The sequence below is a fragment of the Lacerta agilis genome, chromosome 15 (assembly GCF_009819535.1).
Source record: "Lacerta agilis isolate rLacAgi1 chromosome 15, rLacAgi1.pri, whole genome shotgun sequence".
NCBI classification, from domain to species: Eukaryota; Metazoa; Chordata; class Lepidosauria; order Squamata; family Lacertidae; genus Lacerta; species Lacerta agilis.
Window position 1 is genome coordinate 23,455,386 of NC_046326.1, and position 17,945 is coordinate 23,473,330.

Consider the following 17,945-nt stretch of genomic DNA (forward strand, 5'->3'; position numbering starts at 1 on the left):
TGGACTCAGGGTTGAAGGGGAAAGAATATGCAACTTGTGGGGGTGGGGAATTCACTCATACAGGAGGTATAGACAAGTGTGCATAACAGGTATGGATAGGTGTGGGAGCTTTGGTGGCTAGAGGACTGTCAAGAAGGCCATTGAGCAACAGGGAATGGGAGTCTATATCAGATGGGGAATCTGTGCCCTCCCCCCAGTGTTTCAGGATGACAACTCCCACAATCCTTGTCCTTTGACCATTCTGGCTGGTGCTGATGGGAGTTGGGAGTCCAACAACATCAGGAGAGCCACCAATTCCCCACTCCTGGTATAGATGTTGAATGCTTCAATAAAGTGCTATTTTTCTAGAAAAAGAAGTGCCAGAATTCACCATGAACACCTCCCTTGTTCTCTTATAATGGCAAAAGTGCCCATCTGGGGTGCTGGAACTGAGTTCCAGCGAGTTCTGGCTGAAAAAAGCCCTGGTTTCGGCACATGAGAAGGTTAGCATGCTGTCTACCGCAAAGACATCTGAACTGAAAATTAGGACCACCGCATGGCAGAAGCAGGGGGAGAGGGATTTTTTAAATTATTATTTCAATGCAGACACTATTCAATAGATGCCCATGGCACATTCCAGAGACAACTCTCCAAATCTTAGTGTCACCTCTAGCTGGGGAAATGATTGCATTCCCTGAGACTGCATAGCAACACGATTCATGGGAGAATGTGACATAATATACCTGGAACAGATGTTCATCTGCATAGGATGAGATTTGGTCCCCATGCAACAACTAGACCTTTAATGGGTTGTATCCAATGCTTGCCTTGCTCAGAGTAGACTCACTGAAGTTAATGGCTATGACTAACCTAGACGTAGTAATTCCAATCGATCTATTCTGTGTAGGACTTAATTAGATACAACCCATTGTGTTATAAACTGGGGGCGGGAGGTGAAAAACTCAGTCTCAGGTGTGTTTTGTGTTCATGCTGCTTGAGGCTTTTAAGAACCTGCATGATCTTCCAGGAGATTCTAAATCCCTAATTTCCATCTCATTAACATAGCTTGAGAGAGCCATAAAAAGTATTTACAAATAGTTCATTCGATACAAAATGCTCCAGAACTTTGGCAGCGTGGAAATGTTATTGTTACCCACAAGCTTGTATAGATTTCCTTCTTGTGCAACAATACCCTTCAGAGTCTGGACAGGACAGAACTGTTTCACCACTGTTCTGTTTGCCAGGTGATTTTTCTTCTTCCTGTGAATGTTTGCAGTTTTGTCGATTTCAAACTATGCAAATCAAATAGGCAATTTCAGCAATTTCTCAACATTCTCCAAAGACCCACTGGCTTTCACATTTGGGTCAGGCTGCTCATTATTCATTTCCCCATTCCAAAGCATAGACCAAGCCTAATTGTGCAAGGACTTGCAAAAGTCAAATAAAGAATGTAAGAGCCCTGCTGGATCAGGCCAATGTCCCATCTAGTCCAGCATCCTGTTGCCACAGCAGCCAACCAGAAGCCTGTGAGAAACTGGCAAGCAGGATTTGAGCACAAGAGCAGCAAAATTATTGGTTAAAAAAAACCAACTACTGTATTTAAAACATTTTTTAAAAGAATTAAAATCAATTATAAGCTAAAAAATGTGATTAAAGCACATCTACATTTCTGGATGGACTTGCCTAAATGAATATGCTTTCAGTGGGTGATGAAAAGAATACAGTGCAGGCAGTTGCCTGATGTCAATAGGCAGGGAGTTATAAAGTGTGGGTGCTGCCACACTGATAGCTCAGTCAGTAGAACATAAAACACTTAATCTCAGGTTCATGGGTTCGAGCCCCATGTTGGGCAAAGGATTCCTGCATTGCAGGGGGTTGGACCAGGTGACCCTCATGTCCCCTTCCAACTCTACAATTCTGTGACTCTGTGACTGTGTGACTAAAAGATCAATTTCTTACAAGAGCAGAACAAGTATTATATGGCACCTGTAGCATAACCAGTGCCAGTTGTGATTGGGTTTAATTTGAACTTCACTCCTCATTTTGGATGGGTTTGTTGTCCAAGTTTCCTTTGAAAAAATAGGTAGTTTAGGGTTTTCTAAATCAATAAATAGAATTAAGTGGCACACCTAAGTCCTGCAAACTGGAATGTTGTCCCAGAATCTTTGGAAACGGTTACAGAACAAAGGAGGATAAGCTAGAATTACTATACTTGTTGCAGATGGAAGGAAAGAAATTCCTGTTCACCTCTATCCTATCCCTTCTCGGACTAATGATCCATTGTTACTGCAGCTAAGTCATGGGAACATCTTCAAGCAAATGGTTTACCAAGTCACTAAGAGCTGGCAGGAGTGATTCAATAACCGCTGGTCTCTCCGTCCTCAGCCACAGCTTCTCTCTGATCATTAGCTTGGCTAAAGGCCAAGGCAGAGATTGTTTAGAGCCCAGTGCCTCCTGCCCGGTGTTAAATCACAAGCATTTATGAAGTGTCCTCAGTGGGATTTTAATTCAGTGGAAAGCGTATCTCAAAAACAAATAGAAAAACAGCATTTTTGGCGCACTCTGCTTTCCTCTGCAGCAAAGGGCCTGTTTCGACACTCAGCAGAACTTAGTGGTGCAGCTTTTCCTTCAAATGCACCACCACATTAGAAGGATCCCCCTGACTGAGCGGGATGCTCCCTTCACAGAGAAAACAAGAGAGTCAGGATAAAATAAAAGTGTCTTCAGGGAAAGGGACAGAAGTCAGTGGTAGAATACATACGGAAGGTCCCAAGTTGAATCCTTGGCATTCCCAGGTAGAGATGGGAGAGATCCTCTGCCGGAAATCCTGGAGAGACCCTGTCAATCAGTGTAGACAATAGCAAGCTAGATTGACCAAGGGCCTGACTCCATATAAGGCAGTTTTCTGTGTTTCTAGTTGTCTGGAACCTGGCGTTTGCTTAGGAACCTGTCAGTTTGACATTTATTTCACAGCCTAATGGACATCCTTTACTTCTGGATGTCCCAGTCCCAGTCTGCTCACTGGAAAGTGTCAGTTTCCTTCTGCCCTCAAACTTCACAGCATGTTGTGCATAGGAACCTAGGAAGCTGCCTTATACTGAGACAGACCACGGTTACATCTACAATGACCGACAGGGGCTTTCCACAGTTTCAGGCAGGGGATATTCCAAGTCCTGCCTGGAGATACTTTGTGTGGGGCCTTCTCCATGCATACCACTGAGCTGTGACCTTTCCCCACTTCCAAACTGTCCGCTCTTCCCACTGCACACCCTAAACCAAAGAACAAACAGAGAATGTGGCCAACAGCAGCCTCTCTGTTTCATTCTGCAGAAAGACGGCTGCAGGCAGGAGCTTTGTAATTGCCCAGGAGTCCACACCCTGGCAAGGATGCCATGCCATCATTTCTACCACCCAGCTCCTGAATATTTGCCCTACACTGCCTCTCTGCTGCGCCTCTGCTAATGAGGCTATTGCTCATAAGGAGAGACAAGGTGCCTGCTCCTATCTGCAATGAGCTCCAGACGGGTTGTGAACAGAGATACTCTGGAGAGCACCAGATGGTGAGCTGAGTGTGCTGGGGAGACACTCAGTGGCTTTGCTCCCTCCCAGAAAAGGCCAATGGAGGCTGAAACTGCCACAGACTCATCCGGAATAGAAGAGAAATGAGCAAAAAGAGCATAGCCAAAGCCAAGGACTATTTGATACATGAGCAAACACAAGGACCTTCCTTATACAGAATCTATCTAGCCCAGTCCTGCCTGCCTTGACTGGCAGCAGCTCCAGGTATCACTTGCTCTCTGCTCCTTGTTAAGTGAAGGTGCTGCAGATTGAGCCTTCAGTGTGAAAAGGATGTGTCCTGCTACTCAGTTAAGCAAACTGATTGTTTTCAGAGGGGAACCTACTAGTGGGAGTTTCTGCTGCCTCCAGCCTTGCTGACTCTATCCATCAAGTATCTCTTTCCTCTTTAGACCATGTGTTGCCTGCTCCTCAAATCCATACACAACTTTCCCACCCACTTCTGAGAATTTGCTGCCCTCATCTCTCTGCCTTTGCACCCCAGAATAACCCTTCCGGTCTAGGCACAAATGTGATCTTTTAATTCTGTTCTAAATTCACTGGTCAATTGTTTTATCCTGTGTGTTAGCCATCCTAAGACCCAGTGGAATGGAGGGTGGTCTATAAATATCAATAGTGGATACAAGATAAATATAGACTTTTATTCTTCCAACTGTACCACCCACAGAAAATATTAAAAGTCAGTGGCTATTAGCCATGATGTCTATGCTCTCATGCCACGATCAGAGGCAGCAATGCTTCTGAATACCATCTGCTGGGAACTTGCAGAAGGGGCAGCTGCTGTTGTGCTCAGGTTCTCGGGTTGGCCTCTGAGAACAGGATGCTGGACCAGATGGGCCCTGGGCCTGATCCAGCACACTTGTCCTATGATCTAGTGTTGAGTTGTCTAAACTGCACACAGGGATGTATCTGAGTAGCCGTTGTTGTTGTTGTTGTTGTTGTTGTTGTTGTTGTTGTTGTTGTTGTTGTTTCTATACCATCCTTATTCTGAGGATCACAGGGTAGTTTACAATATAAAAACACAAATACACATACCATAGTAACACAAAAAACAATACCCCCCCCGGTTTAAAAGGCCATAATTTGTTTAATTAGCCAAAGGCCTGGGAGATAAGTAATGAAGTTGCCAGGTGAGCCTCCCTGGGGAGAGCATTCTACAAGCAGGGAGCCAGTGCAGAAAAGGCCCATTCTTGTGTTGCCACCCTTCAGATTTCTTGCAGAGGAGGCACACAAAGAAGAGTCTCAGATTATGATTGCAGGGTCTGGGTCAGTTCATATGGGGAGAGGTGGCCCTTGGTAGGTTTCTCTAACAGCTTCCCTTAAGGTTAGAAACTGTGGTCCTCTAGATGCTTCTGACTGCAACTCCCATCATCTCTGATTATTGATAGCTGAGTGGGGCTAGATGAGAGCTGAAGTCCTGCAACATCTAGAAGGCTTCTGATTCCCCATTCGTGAGATCAAGGCATTTCAATGAGAAGACCTGGAGTAAGGACTCTCCAGCTTGGACCAGGAACCAAGAATCTAAACCAGAGCCTAGTCTGGTTTTGTGCCTTTGAATACCAGTCGCTGAGAATCACTGGTGGGCAGAGTGCTGATGCGTATCTGTATGGCACCACCTCTTCCTTTCCCATTTGAAACAATTCCTTGCCCACAGAAAGATCCCCTCTAACACCTACAGATTTCTCCCCCCACAAAGGAGGAGCATGTCAGTCAGGTCAGCCTTGCTCTGGTTCAAAGGGGCAATATCCTGAGACACAGGCTTACTACATAATCCGTGAGAAAACCACCAGTAGTTTTGAAATCAAGCCTGTGTCTGTGTAACTGCATTTGCACATATCCAGACCCTGTTATGCACTTCCTCCGTATTCCCTTGTCGGCTTCTTCTCCAGATTTAGACTGCAAACTCCTTGGAGTGGAGATTTGCCTTTATTTTTAAACTTGTGTTAGTCTGCAAATTACTTGTATGCACTGATAACAACAGCATCAGCAAGAGTCATAATATATCAGAGTGGGAAACTGTTCCACTGTCAAACAGTTCTTACTGTGAGAAAGTTCTTCCTTATATTTAGTTGAAATCTCCTTTCTTGTGATTTTAATCCATTGGCTTGGGTCCTACCCTCAGGTAAGTTAGGCTGAGGGGCAGTGAGTCTCATGGTTGAGTGGGGATTTGAACCTGGGTCTGCCATCTTCCTAGTCCAACACTCTGACTACTACACCACAATGGCCTTTATCTAGTGACAAACCCTCCACAAACAGGGCAGTGCTTGAATCCCATCAGCACACAGCAGCATCATAACTTGGAGGAAAATATCTGGGTCACCCGTGCCATGTACTGTAAGGAAAGACTCTGCCCCTTTCAGCAACAGACCTGCATATAATTAACAAATAGTCTTACGTATGGGGAAGTGAGGAATGGAGGAGAAGGTGTCTCAGGTAGGATTTTTCTGTGGTGAGATTTGAACCCAGTGCTCCTAGCTGCAAAGCCCAAACTCAAACCGACTATGTGCCACAGTGGTGTAATTCAACCTACTGCCAAAGGTTTCTTCAAGCCCAAGCAAACTGGACTGCTCTATGGGCTCTCCAAGTCTCTGTCCATGGTCCTGGAACGTGGGCAGCCAATCACCAGGTATCTGGTCCCTAACTTGCGTTCCATTCTCTCTCCTTATAAAGCTGCACTTCAGCTCCACCTTCTGGATTCCAGGCTCACATGAAGGAGGTGAGATTTTTGAGATAGGCTGAAACTGGAGGAGGATGGAGTGAGTCCTTTGCAAACTGGGGGGTGACTGATCTTGGAGTGGGCCATGGTGGTCTCTCTCAGTAGTCTTTCTCAGGACCCCAACCTAGAACATGGAAAGGAGATTCAGGGAAGCTTTTGAAGATGATGCCAATCCATCCCTGTTATGTTAGGGAGACGGGTGCTCAGGCACACAAAAGGGTTGTACGGAGGTGGTCCTTTTCTGAAGTGGGGGAAACCTAGCTGGGTCACAGTAATTCATGCCGTACTTTCAAATAATGAATGTCTGAACCTAGCTTTGAACCAGGCAAATGAGCAAGTCTTATTTTCTGATCTTCCAGTCAGGAGATATGCTTGCCACACTGTGCTTTCTATTCTGAACCATGCCCATCTGCACACCTATGCTTGCCCCCTTGCAAACATGAGAATTTCCCACCATGCCCCTTTCCCATATGTTGTCTGTATTCCATTTTTGTCTCCCCCCACACTGGGCTAGGAGACCATCACCCACAGTCTCTGCCCTTATTCAAGTCTGTGCAGGAGCCGCTGTTGCAAATGGGCAAAGCAGAAACCAATTCATCTCGGGGGACATCGGGGAGGCTGGCTTGGCTTTCCTTCCCTCTTGCATGGAGAACTGCCCCCCCTGCTTAAGTGGAATAAATTGGTACAGGCCATTAGCAGCCACAGAGGTCCTCCTCTCCCTTACTCTCTGAGGGGGGCGGGGGGAGCTGTCACTGCTTCTATAGACACAGACCCATCAGCCACAGATGTGAAGTCAGCCTCAGCCTCTTTCTCTGTACTCCCTCCCACTGCCCTTTCCCCCTTTCCCATTTCTCTTTCTTTCTTTCTCTCTCTCTCTCTATCTCCTGCACTCTTTCATTCATTCATTCATTCATTCTTTCATTCTGCCTTCCTATTAAATGCTGCCCTTTCACATCGCGATGAGCCCGGGCACAGCCGCTGTGGTCTTTGGAAGAAGACAGCAGGAGAATAACTGTTGTGTGCTGTGATTTTTTGGAGAGAGAAAAAGATTATTAATATGATTACTGTCACCGCTTGAAGAAAGAAGACCGGGGGAAGATTCTTGGGGTGTGCTTTTTTTCTTGCTGTTGCTTGGAATTTTTTTTTGTATTAAAAAAAAAAAAGCCAAAGGAGGAACGTGTGGAAGAACCGCATGCGGGGAGATGCTTTGAATTGTGCTTCTGTTTCCAAGGATTAAAGGATGAATAGGCGCTGCTGCGATGGAGAGAGAAGGCGATTCAGGCTCCCAGAATAAGGTACTCCTCTCTTTCTTTCTCCCTCCTGATTGCTTTTGCTGAGCTAGACAGAGTTCCTTTATGTTTGTGGAATCGGTTTCTGGGGTTAGGCAGGGGAGAGCAGAGAGGATAAAAGACTTTCAAGGATGCAATGGGCACTCAGTTGCCCATGCTTCTTGGCGGGGGGTGAAGAGCAAAAGCAGTTGGAGAGAGGGGGTTTGTTGCAGGAGTTAATTGAGATCTGCAAAAAGGACTTGGGAATTTGCCGCGGTAGGTGTGAAGGATGAGTGTCCAGTGAGCTCCTATTGTTTGGCTACAAACCTCCCCATTTCTTGCCTCCCTAGTATCCAGACCCTATTTCCCATCCCCTTTTCTGCTTCACGCTGGACATCGAGGTTTCTCCTTTCAGTGGAATACTGCCGTTCCCTAAAGGAAAAGAGATTTGTCTTTTTGTGATCAACCATTATAGATGTGCAGTGGACAAAGCACTGCAGCCCTCTGCCAGATGCCCCCCACCCTGCTACACACACACACACACACACACACACACACACACACACACAAATGCATGCATGCATGCAAATCTTTATGCCAAGTGGGCAGGAGAACCCAGAGTTGGTCCACTCTTTGTTTGGTTCCTTTGCAAAGAATAGCATGTCCCATTCTCACCAGCCATACAGCCAACTTCTGGGTGGACTTCAATGGAAGGCTTGTCTCCTTTGGGCAAGGGAGGTGGGCGGATGGGTAGCAAAGGGCCAGCAAGGAGGATGGCAGGCTTGTGTTGAGGTGGGGGCAGGTGTAGAGAGTGATGTGGTGCTCCTTCTGCAAACAATGCCTCTTTTGTATTTGGCCTCCCTTTGGGACCCATCTCCAACTGAAATCTATGTTTCAAAGACAAGAGAAAGAACCCTTTGAAAACTTAAACAAAAAGAGGGAGCATGTAGGACTCTGGACTGAATTTGGTCTGAACTGTGGCTGACACCTCCAGTCTGTTCCATTGCTGTAATTCTCTGCAACTAGCACCTTTGTTACCCAAACTCCTGGGCATCCCAGTATCTTGGATGTCTTTGAATCCCAGGGATAACTGGTCACAGTATAGGTGTGTTTGGGGGGCAGGAAGACTGAACTGGCTGACCTACGAATAAATGCTGCCTTCTAACACCAAGAGACATGGACAATGGGGGCCATGACTCCTAGGCACTTATCCCCAGAACATGACTTAACTGCACTCCACTGTCATGTTCAGTGGAGGAGTCTTTGTGCAAAGGAGTCTTTCTTGCTTGACTCAGCAGTCTGGTTGAGTTTTTGATTGCTGACAAATATCGCGGTGGTAGAACCAGAGGAACAATGTGTGTGCGGTGTGCTTTCACCCTAGTTTTCTTCTAACTATTAGAAGGACACGGCTGTGTCAATAGCAAAAAGCTGGAGCTATGTAAGTATGATGTGCAATGAGAATGAACTGTGGATTTGAAAACTGACTTGTGCTGGAATTTGGGGGAGGGCTGTAGCCTATTGGGAGAGCACAGACCGTGCACACAAAAAGCCCCGGTTTCAATCTCCAGGTAGGGCTGTCTAAACCCTAAATAACTTTTGCTGCTCATGGTAGACAGTGCTTAGTTAGATGGACCAATAGTCTAACTTGGTGTGAAAAAGCTTTCTGTTTCCTTTCTATGAATCAGAGAGAGAGAGAGAGAGAGAGAGAGAGAGAGAGAGAGAGAGAGAGAGAGAGAGAGAGATGTTCTTTATACAACTTTTGACTCCATTCAGCAGGTGGTGATGGATGTGTCACTTCCAAACGACAGGACACCTAAACTCAATAAATGTTTCTACCTCTTATTGGACCAGCTTGCACTGACATATGGCAATGTGCAAGCTTTTGAGTTCCGCAGAGTTGTTCAGATAGGCAGAACGTCAGTTGTATGCAGTCAAAGCAATTAAGAGGGTGTTTTTGGGAAGACCAAGTTTGACCAAGGTGAGCAAGTCTATGCTGAAGGACTCAAATGGAAGAGATACAGATACCAGGAAAGATAAATGGCAATTCCATAACTTTCCTTCCCATGGAAGCAGAGGAGGGGAAGCACAGACCTTCCCCACTTTTTGCTTTTGTTCATTTTGAAGGAGAAAGCATATTTTCACATTTTGTGCTCAGCTTTAATCATCGCCACAGTGCACGTGTGTTTTGTACTTGGGTATCCTTGGCTAATTTCTGTACGTCTTGGAGAAGCTACTTCAAATGTTTTCAGCGTGTCACTGATGCAACAATTCTGACAGCAGATTTTACATGCCTTTTCCCAACAGGACTGTCTGTCTCAGTGTCGGGGAGCAGGGAAAATTGTTTGAAAGAGGGAGAAGGAGGGGTGGGCACTTGATGTGTGTACTAGTCAAACTCATGAAATGGTTGCAGACTTGGTGGAGCTCTCTTACCCCTCCTCCCTCAGCTGGATTATAGCTTCAGTTAAAAATAGGAATGCCTAACAAAATACTTGCAGCCCTTCCGGCATAGCCCCATGACCTGGGATCATGAATAACCCTAGGTTAGTCAGTAGGTTGTCTGTTCATTCATAAATGGAGTGAGGACACCGCTACCTGCACAATCTGAGGAATTCTGTGCTTGCTCACTTGGTCCCTGTTGACTACCAGTAACTTTCCTGGCTGAGCCACCTGAGAACTCAAGCATAAAACTCTTTCTTGCACTCCTCTGTTGGTCACATGCCTTGCCCAGGATGACCTGCGTGAGTTTGCTGTAGTTTTCAGGTCAGTGTTGACATTGCATCCTGTAACGTAGCAAGCTGTTGCCTTGTCATGGCTTGTCATTGCTTGGTCCACCAACTAGACCTCTTGGCCTGGTCTATAGAATGCCAATCTGGGGGTTTTCCACATCACACCACCTTTATCCATTGCCATCTTAATGTTTTTTTTTGATCCAGCAGATCCTGAACCTTACCTATATTAACTCTGAAGAGCTACTCTGAGAGCCAGTTAAGGATGGAAACAGTATGTGATTCAACACAAATCAATAAAACCAAGAAGTACGATTGCCACCAAATTTCACCTAAACTGATATGCAGTGTGAAGTTTCAGGTTCCTACTCCAAACAAACAAACAAAAAAAATAATCCTTCCAGTAGCACCTTAGAGACCAACTAAGTTTGTTCTTGGTATGAGCTTTCGCGTGCATGCACACTTCTTCAGATACAAAAGCTCATACCAAGAACAAACTTAGTTTGTCTCTAAGGTGCTACTGGAAGGAATTTTTTTATTTTTTTATTTTGTTTTGACTATGGCACACCAACACGGCTACCTACCTATAACTGTTCCTACTCCAACAAGACATGTGCAGATTCCAAGGTACTGGTGGGGAACTGCCAATATATGAGCCAATTCTGCCCTAGCCTTGGTCTCAGTTTAGCCTGTGAGGCTTTTTCACCCAAACATCACTTAAATTACAAGAGTCTTGTAGTTCCTTAAAAACTAAGACAATTATTGTAGGAACATAGGAAGTCGTGTCATGCCCACTGATCTATCTAGCTCAGTGTTGTTTACTCTGACTGGCAGTGAGTCCCTGTGATTTCAAGACAAAAGTGCATTCTAGCCCTGGCTGGAAATGCTGAGGGTTGAACCAGGAATCTTTTGCATGCAAAAAAAAAAGATGCTGCTCCACTGAGCTACTGCCATAAGCTCTTATAGACTACAGTCCAAATCATCAGGTGACTGATTGATGAAACACTAAACAGGAAAGCTCATGCCAGTACAAATGTGGAGTCTTTAAGGACTCTGTCATTCTTGTTGACATGGACTAACACCCATCCTTCTGAAAGTTTTATCTGTTAGTGATATCCAGGAAAGAGGTTATAGACATAATTGTGTGTCACCAAATTTCATCAAAGTGAAATTCAAGGAAAGATTAGACAAAAGCCAAGTTCAGATCAAGAATATTCCAGAGAATGGGAGGTTACTCTGTGTGTGTGTGTGTGTGTGTGTGTGTGTGTGTGTGTGTGTCAAAATAGTGCCTCTCCCCCTGCCCAGGGAACAAGGGGTAAGTGAAGATCTACCTCAGGAACAAAGCAGGAATAAAGACCTACATTTGAAATCAACCTTACAAACCTCAAAGTGTCCCTATTTTCCAGGGACCTCCCTGATTTAGAGAAGCTGTCCTGGTTTCTGATTTGATCCCATAATGTCCTGCTTTTCCTTAGGATGTCACTATATTCATTGGAGAAATTTTGTGGGGCATGACCTTACTCAAAGTTGAAGCGGAAATCAAAGGCTGTCATGGGTAGGGGGGAAACGGGCCCATTCTGAATCAATCCAGGCAGGTGTGGAGGCCAGGAGGCCACAAAGAGCAGCCCACACCATTTCCTCCCTGTGGCTTGGAGGCGACCAGCAGTCAGGGGCAGAGGAAGTGGGTGCGGTGGGGGCAGTGCGCCGCGGGTGTCACCACTGAGGGGTGACAAAATGCTGGGTGGCACTCACCACAGGGCCTACAGCGCACCGGAGCCACGTGTCTCTCCTGGGAGTCACACGGTGGCTTGGGCGCCCACAGGCTCCACACTGCCCCAAATGGTCCACCCGCTGCCCTCCCCCTCAGCTGTAGGGCAGCTGAGTGAGAGGAGGCAGGCAGACTCCTCGGAGGCCCTGCAAAGCATCCTGCCCTGGCTCACCCCGCCCCACTGGCAACTGGTCCCACCCACACAGGCAGTTGGCCCTGCCCCAAGCGCCCGATCTGCTTGCTCCGCCGCTGCCAGCGGTGCCTGCTATATGCCAATAGGTCACTGTAGAGGCAGCATGGGAGGGGGGAGGGCTGTTGAGGAGGCAGCAGATCCAGCCTCTAAGGAGTGCACTGCAGCATTGCTGTCACTGTGGCAGCAGCATCAGGTAATGCATTCCTAGGAGATTGGATCTGCTGCCTCTGTGGATCCTGCCTTCTGAGGCGGTAGCTTCACCCTGCCTCATGGGTGAGTCGGCCAGTCCTGTCTTGAAGACAGAGCCACTTGTGACATTTCTTAAGACTAGCCTGCTGGATCAGGCCAATGGCTCATCTAGACCAGCATCCTCTTTTCATAATGGCCAAGTAGATGCCTGTGGGAAACCAGCAAGCAGAAGATGGGCACAAGAGCACTCTTCCCTTCCATGGTTTCAAGCAACTGGTATTGGGAATCATTATTGTCTCCAACTGTGCAGGGAGAGCATAGCAATCATGACTAGCAGCCATTGATAGCCCTCTCCTCCATGAATTTCACCACACAAGACAACAGAAGAAACCCATCTTTTAATGGTGCCCCAAATCTGCCACCTTTGTTTAACATCATGACAAGATCAGCCTTGCTGAGCTCCATGATTTGGATGCCCCCTCATCTTGAAGGCCAGGAACTTGTAATCAGAGCAGCTAACAAGGAGCTAAAAGTATGGATCCAATCTATGACTTCAGTGCACTCAGGGAGAGAAATGGATTAGGTTTAAAAAAAACAAAAAACTAGTGGGTGGTAATGGCTATGGTTCCATTCATGCAGAATGTAAGGGTGCAATAATGTAAAAGTGGCTTACCCTACCAGTTTGTTTGTTATTACACTTCACCCTCTCTTTTCTCTCCCACTCCTTCCTGGCAAGCTTTATCAGGCCGCAAAATGTGTCCCCCTCACCCTCTCTCCCAGACATTTGTAGGTATGTTATTCCTTTATATGTATGGCATTGTATCAGCAGTGATTAGCTACTGTATGGCAGCAATAATAGGCGAGGGCTGCAATTGTCGTAATGACCAAGGAAAACTCTCCAGAATAGAAGCACTTGCAATTAGATGCCTCTAGATCTGCTAGGACTGGGGGATTTGCCTACCGACCATTCAACCCACATCCATTGTATTTTGGAAATACGGTGCTGCTGAAGAGCAAACTAGCTTTTTTTTTTTAATGATAAAAAGGAGAAGAATCGGGTTTTTCAATGTACTACCATCACGACAAATGCCAGTCATTGAACTGCCATGTAATGGTGCTAAAGACAGCTGCTGAACAGAGTGGAAGGAATGATTCAGTCTGCCCATTCAGCAAGATCAGGTGACCAAATTGTGAGAGTTAGAATTATAAAATCACAGAATTGTAGAGTTGGAAGGGATCACCAGGGTCCTCTAGTCCAACCCCATGCAGTGCAGAAGGAACCTTTCACCCAAGGTGACACTCGAATGCACAGCCCTCAGATTAAGAGTCTCATGCTCTTCAGACTGAGCTATCCCCCTCATGTACTATTTCAGTTTGTTATTGAGGTATGTCGTTTTGAATGCTCCCCTGTTTTAATTTAATTTTTTAAGCCCTCCCTGAAAGAGAGAACTGGCACAACACGGAGGGATTAAAAAATAAAAAAGCACAAGTATTGTGCAAGGTAACATGCACAGCATACATTTAAGAATCCTAGGAACTGCCGCTTACCCCTCAGAGAGCTGGACTTCTCACCTCCCTCAACACAATGCAGTTCCCAGAATTCTTTAAGGGGAGTCGTGTGTTTTAAATGTATGGAGTGTATCTGCCCCCCAAGTGTCCTAACAGCAGGGAGTATTTCACATACAGCAGCATTCCAAAATATGATCCAATGCCAGACATCAGAAGTTGTCCAGTCTATCACACACACACACACACAAACACGTTGCCCCAGTACCTGGTAAACCAAGCTATACTGCCTCTGAAATTGGGGCTTCCATTTAGCTATCATGATTAAACACTATTTATAGCATTAGCTTACACTGATATGTCTGTGTAACCTTTTTGAGCACCTTCCAAGCTAATGACCATCACTGCATTTGGGGATAGTGAGTGAACTCCATAAATTATCTGTGTTCAGATCTAGCAAGGTGTTGCTAGATCTAAACAAAAGAAGCTTGTTTTAAGGATCCCAGCCTTTGCAGGGGAATGTCCTTTCAGTTTTTGAAACATGTCCTTTCCTTTCATCTTTTCTTACAGAGGTAAAAAGGGAAGAGGAAGAGGCCAATAATGGGCTTTTTGGGGAATTGAAATGCTTCATGGCAACATAGATTTCTGGTCTACTAGCCTGTCCGCCTTCCTTTCTGTCTGTGGTGATTTGTTGCTGTTCCGCACAGAGGACTGGAACTGCTTAGTCTCTGCCTGGAATTGAGTTTCAGGGAAATGAACCATAGCTTGGCATAGAGCAAGGAACAGTTTTAGCCAAACAAGAGCAATGTGTCCCAAATGTGCCAGAAAGTCCCCCATCCTCTATAACCAATATGGATTGAGTGAAAGCCCAGAAAATCAGTTTTATTCACCCATGTGCCTTCTGTCAGTCTAGCCCAACCTCTTCATATGGCGTCATCATTGTGCACGACTAAGGATGCAAGAAGGCTGCAATTTCCATTCCAACATGCATTCTTCACCATCATCTCTGTTTCCATTCTGCTACCATTTGGCTTCCACCAAACACTGTGTTGCTCATCTCGCTGTCTGCTATTGAACACAGGATACGTAACTTACACTGCTATTTACATCACTTACATTTATTTCAATGTAAACTTCAAAATCTGGAGGCTTTTTCTTACAACCAAGCAGTATATAAAGTTTATGAAAATAAATAAACAAACAACGTTAAAATAATAATTGTGTATTGTTTACAGACGTAAATAAAATTACATGAACAAACGCAAATTAAATTCACTTTGCTGATTTCCATTCCTGACCACAGACGAACACACAAGGTGCAGTTCCTTTTCCATTTTTGTTGGAATTCTATGCATGACAGTTTTTGCTGAATATGAACCAGGCTACATGATTAGCAGAAGCATCCAGTGCAGCTCTTGTTGGACTGCCCTGCTTCAGATTCCCAATGGAAACTGCGTGCCTAAATGCAGCTTGGAGAAAACAGTTCATATATTCACAGAGAACAGTTGCTTGACAGCCAGAGAAAGCTGCTCAGTGTTGTGCTGCTGGCTGTGTAGTTCAGCTTTGAGACTAATAAGACTTTCAGTGAATTTCTATAAATTATCTTTGTTCCTAACATTTTCCTAATGCATCCAATGAAAGAGCCTCTTCTCCACCTCTTCTGCCTTTGTAACCAGACCAGTTCAATTTCTATGGTGCCGAACAATAACCCCCCTCCACCCTTGCATTGAAAACAAGCCCCCCCACACACACACCAGTTTTGCTGTCAACAAAACACACAGCTTTCTTACCCAATAGTCTAATTTTTCTTGTGTTGCTCAAAAAATAGAGGTGGGGGTGGCTTACAAGAACGACAGAATGATCCCAAATCTGTACACCAAATAGCATGTCAAAGATGCATGCTCAAACACAAGTGATTAGGATTTGCTTTGCAAAGGGTCTGTTTTTTCTTCACAAACCCGATATTTGTAGCATAATGGAGAGGATTCTAAATGAGAGTTGTAACAGATGTTTGTCAGAAACTGGCGACCATCCCAAAATCTTCCCCAGCGATGGATTCCGACAGTGCAAATTATATGCGCTGCTGAAGTCTGATGATTCAGCTCCTGCAGAAAGCCGGTGTGGGGCTCGGTAGATGTTTGGAACAAGGATGGGCTCTTGTGGGATGCGAGGTCACAAAGAGGAAGAACCCTGAAGAGACCAGAAACTGAAAAGGAGAGATCAGGACATTGGCCTTCATCACCGAACAGGGAGTGTATCATCAACACAAATTGGAGATACCTGCAGATGTTGCCTATTTAAAGCAGATGTCATTAACTGGGGAGGGCCGGCGCACCTCATAATTCCCAGTTTTGTACCTAGATTCACAGTTGTCTTTTCAGGAGCTCTGCTTTGGGCTTATACTGTAGGTGAGTTTCTTTTTTTTTTTTAACAGTTTCTTTATTGTTTTGCATCTTAAAAACAAATAAACAACAACAAAACTAAACACATAAATGAACAAAAAATATATACACTTTTGTCATATTATATGGTTTGCTGACTAGCTTAAACTCTGCCGAGTTTTTTGACTTCCCTCCACCTCTACATTAGTTTTCCAAGATACCTCATTCGTTCGCTTTTCTTTAATTTTATCTGATTAAATCCGTCAAAATATTTCTTCTAAATTTTCCTTTTTCCCTTCTGCTGTTTTGCAAGAGTTTTCGTCACACCTGTAAGTGAATTACACATTTCTATTGTCTTTTAAATATTCTAGGAATTTACACCAATCCACATCTATCTGCTGATCTCTCTGATTTCTTATTCTACTTGTTAATTTAGCCATTTCTAAATATTCCAATAGCTTCCTTCTCCACTCTTCTACCTTTGGTAAATTTGGTGTTTTCCAATTCTGGGCTAGCAGGATTCTTGCTGCGGTGGTTGCGTATAGGAAAAATCTTTGATCTCTCTTTTTGATTTCATTTCCCACCATCCCCAGCAAGAAAGCTTCCGGTTTTTTTGGAAATGTGTATTGGAATATTTTTTTTAGCTCATTATATATGGTCTCCCAAAATGTTTTAACTTTTCCACATGCCCACCACATATGGTAGAATTCTCCATCTTTTTTATCACACTTCCAACACCTCTTATTATTTTTCCTGTACATTTTTGCTAGTTTCACTGGAGTTAAATACCAGCGATACATCATTTTCATGATGTTTTCTTTTAATAACGTACAAGCAGTGAATTTTAAATGGTGGTTCCATAATTTCTCCCACGCTTCCATCTGGATGTTATGTCCTACATCTATGGCTCATTTAATCATAACTTCTTTTATTTCCTCGTCCTTTGTGTACCACTCCACCAAATAATTATACATTTTAGATAACAGTTTCTCGCCTCCCTCCAGTATTTCCACCTGAAATTTAGATTTCTTTTTGTCGAAATTTCCCTTTCTTTTCTCTTCATTAAATAAATTATTTACTTGAAAGTATTGAATCCAACCTGTAAATTTATCTGCCACTTGCTGAAAAGGTCTAATTTTCCATCCTTTCTCCGTATCTACTAGCAGTTCTTCATATGTTATCCAGTTGTCTTCGGTGTTGATTTTTTTTAACGTCAAAATTTCCGTTGGGGATAACCATCTGGGAGTTTTCCTTTCTAATAAGCTTTTATACCTCTCCCACACCTCATATAGTGGCTTTCTAAACACATGAGTTAAAAATTCTTTGTGAACTTTTACTTTATTTTGCCACAAATATGAGTGCCACCGGTATCTGTTGTTAAATCCCTCCAAATCCAAAATTTCTTTATTTTTTAGTAACATCCACTCCCTAATCCAAATCAAGCATGACGCCTCATAATATATTTTCAAATCAGGCAGTCCAAAACCGCCTCTCTCCTTTTTGTCCACCAATAGTTTATGTTTTATCCTGGGCGGTTTTCCCTGCCAGACAAATTTTGATAATGTTTTTTGCCATTCCCTGATTTGGCTTGTCCCTTTAACCACGGGTAGCATTTGGAAGAGAAATAATATTCTTGGTAGAAT

The 17,945-nt window shown here is 44.5% G+C and overlaps 1 protein-coding gene across 2 annotated transcripts in view; it reads left to right on the plus strand.

Annotated features, from left to right (window-relative positions):
- Positions 1-7,208: 7,208 nt before the first annotated feature.
- The window catches only part of B3GAT1 (beta-1,3-glucuronyltransferase 1), a 59,543-nt gene continuing 48,806 nt past the window's right edge, over positions 7,209-17,945 (plus strand). For both annotated transcript variants that reach the window (XM_033172314.1, XM_033172313.1), the window contains exon 1: positions 7,209-7,566. The gene's annotated coding sequence lies outside the window, so the exon portion shown is untranslated. The remainder of the gene's footprint in view (positions 7,567-17,945) is intronic.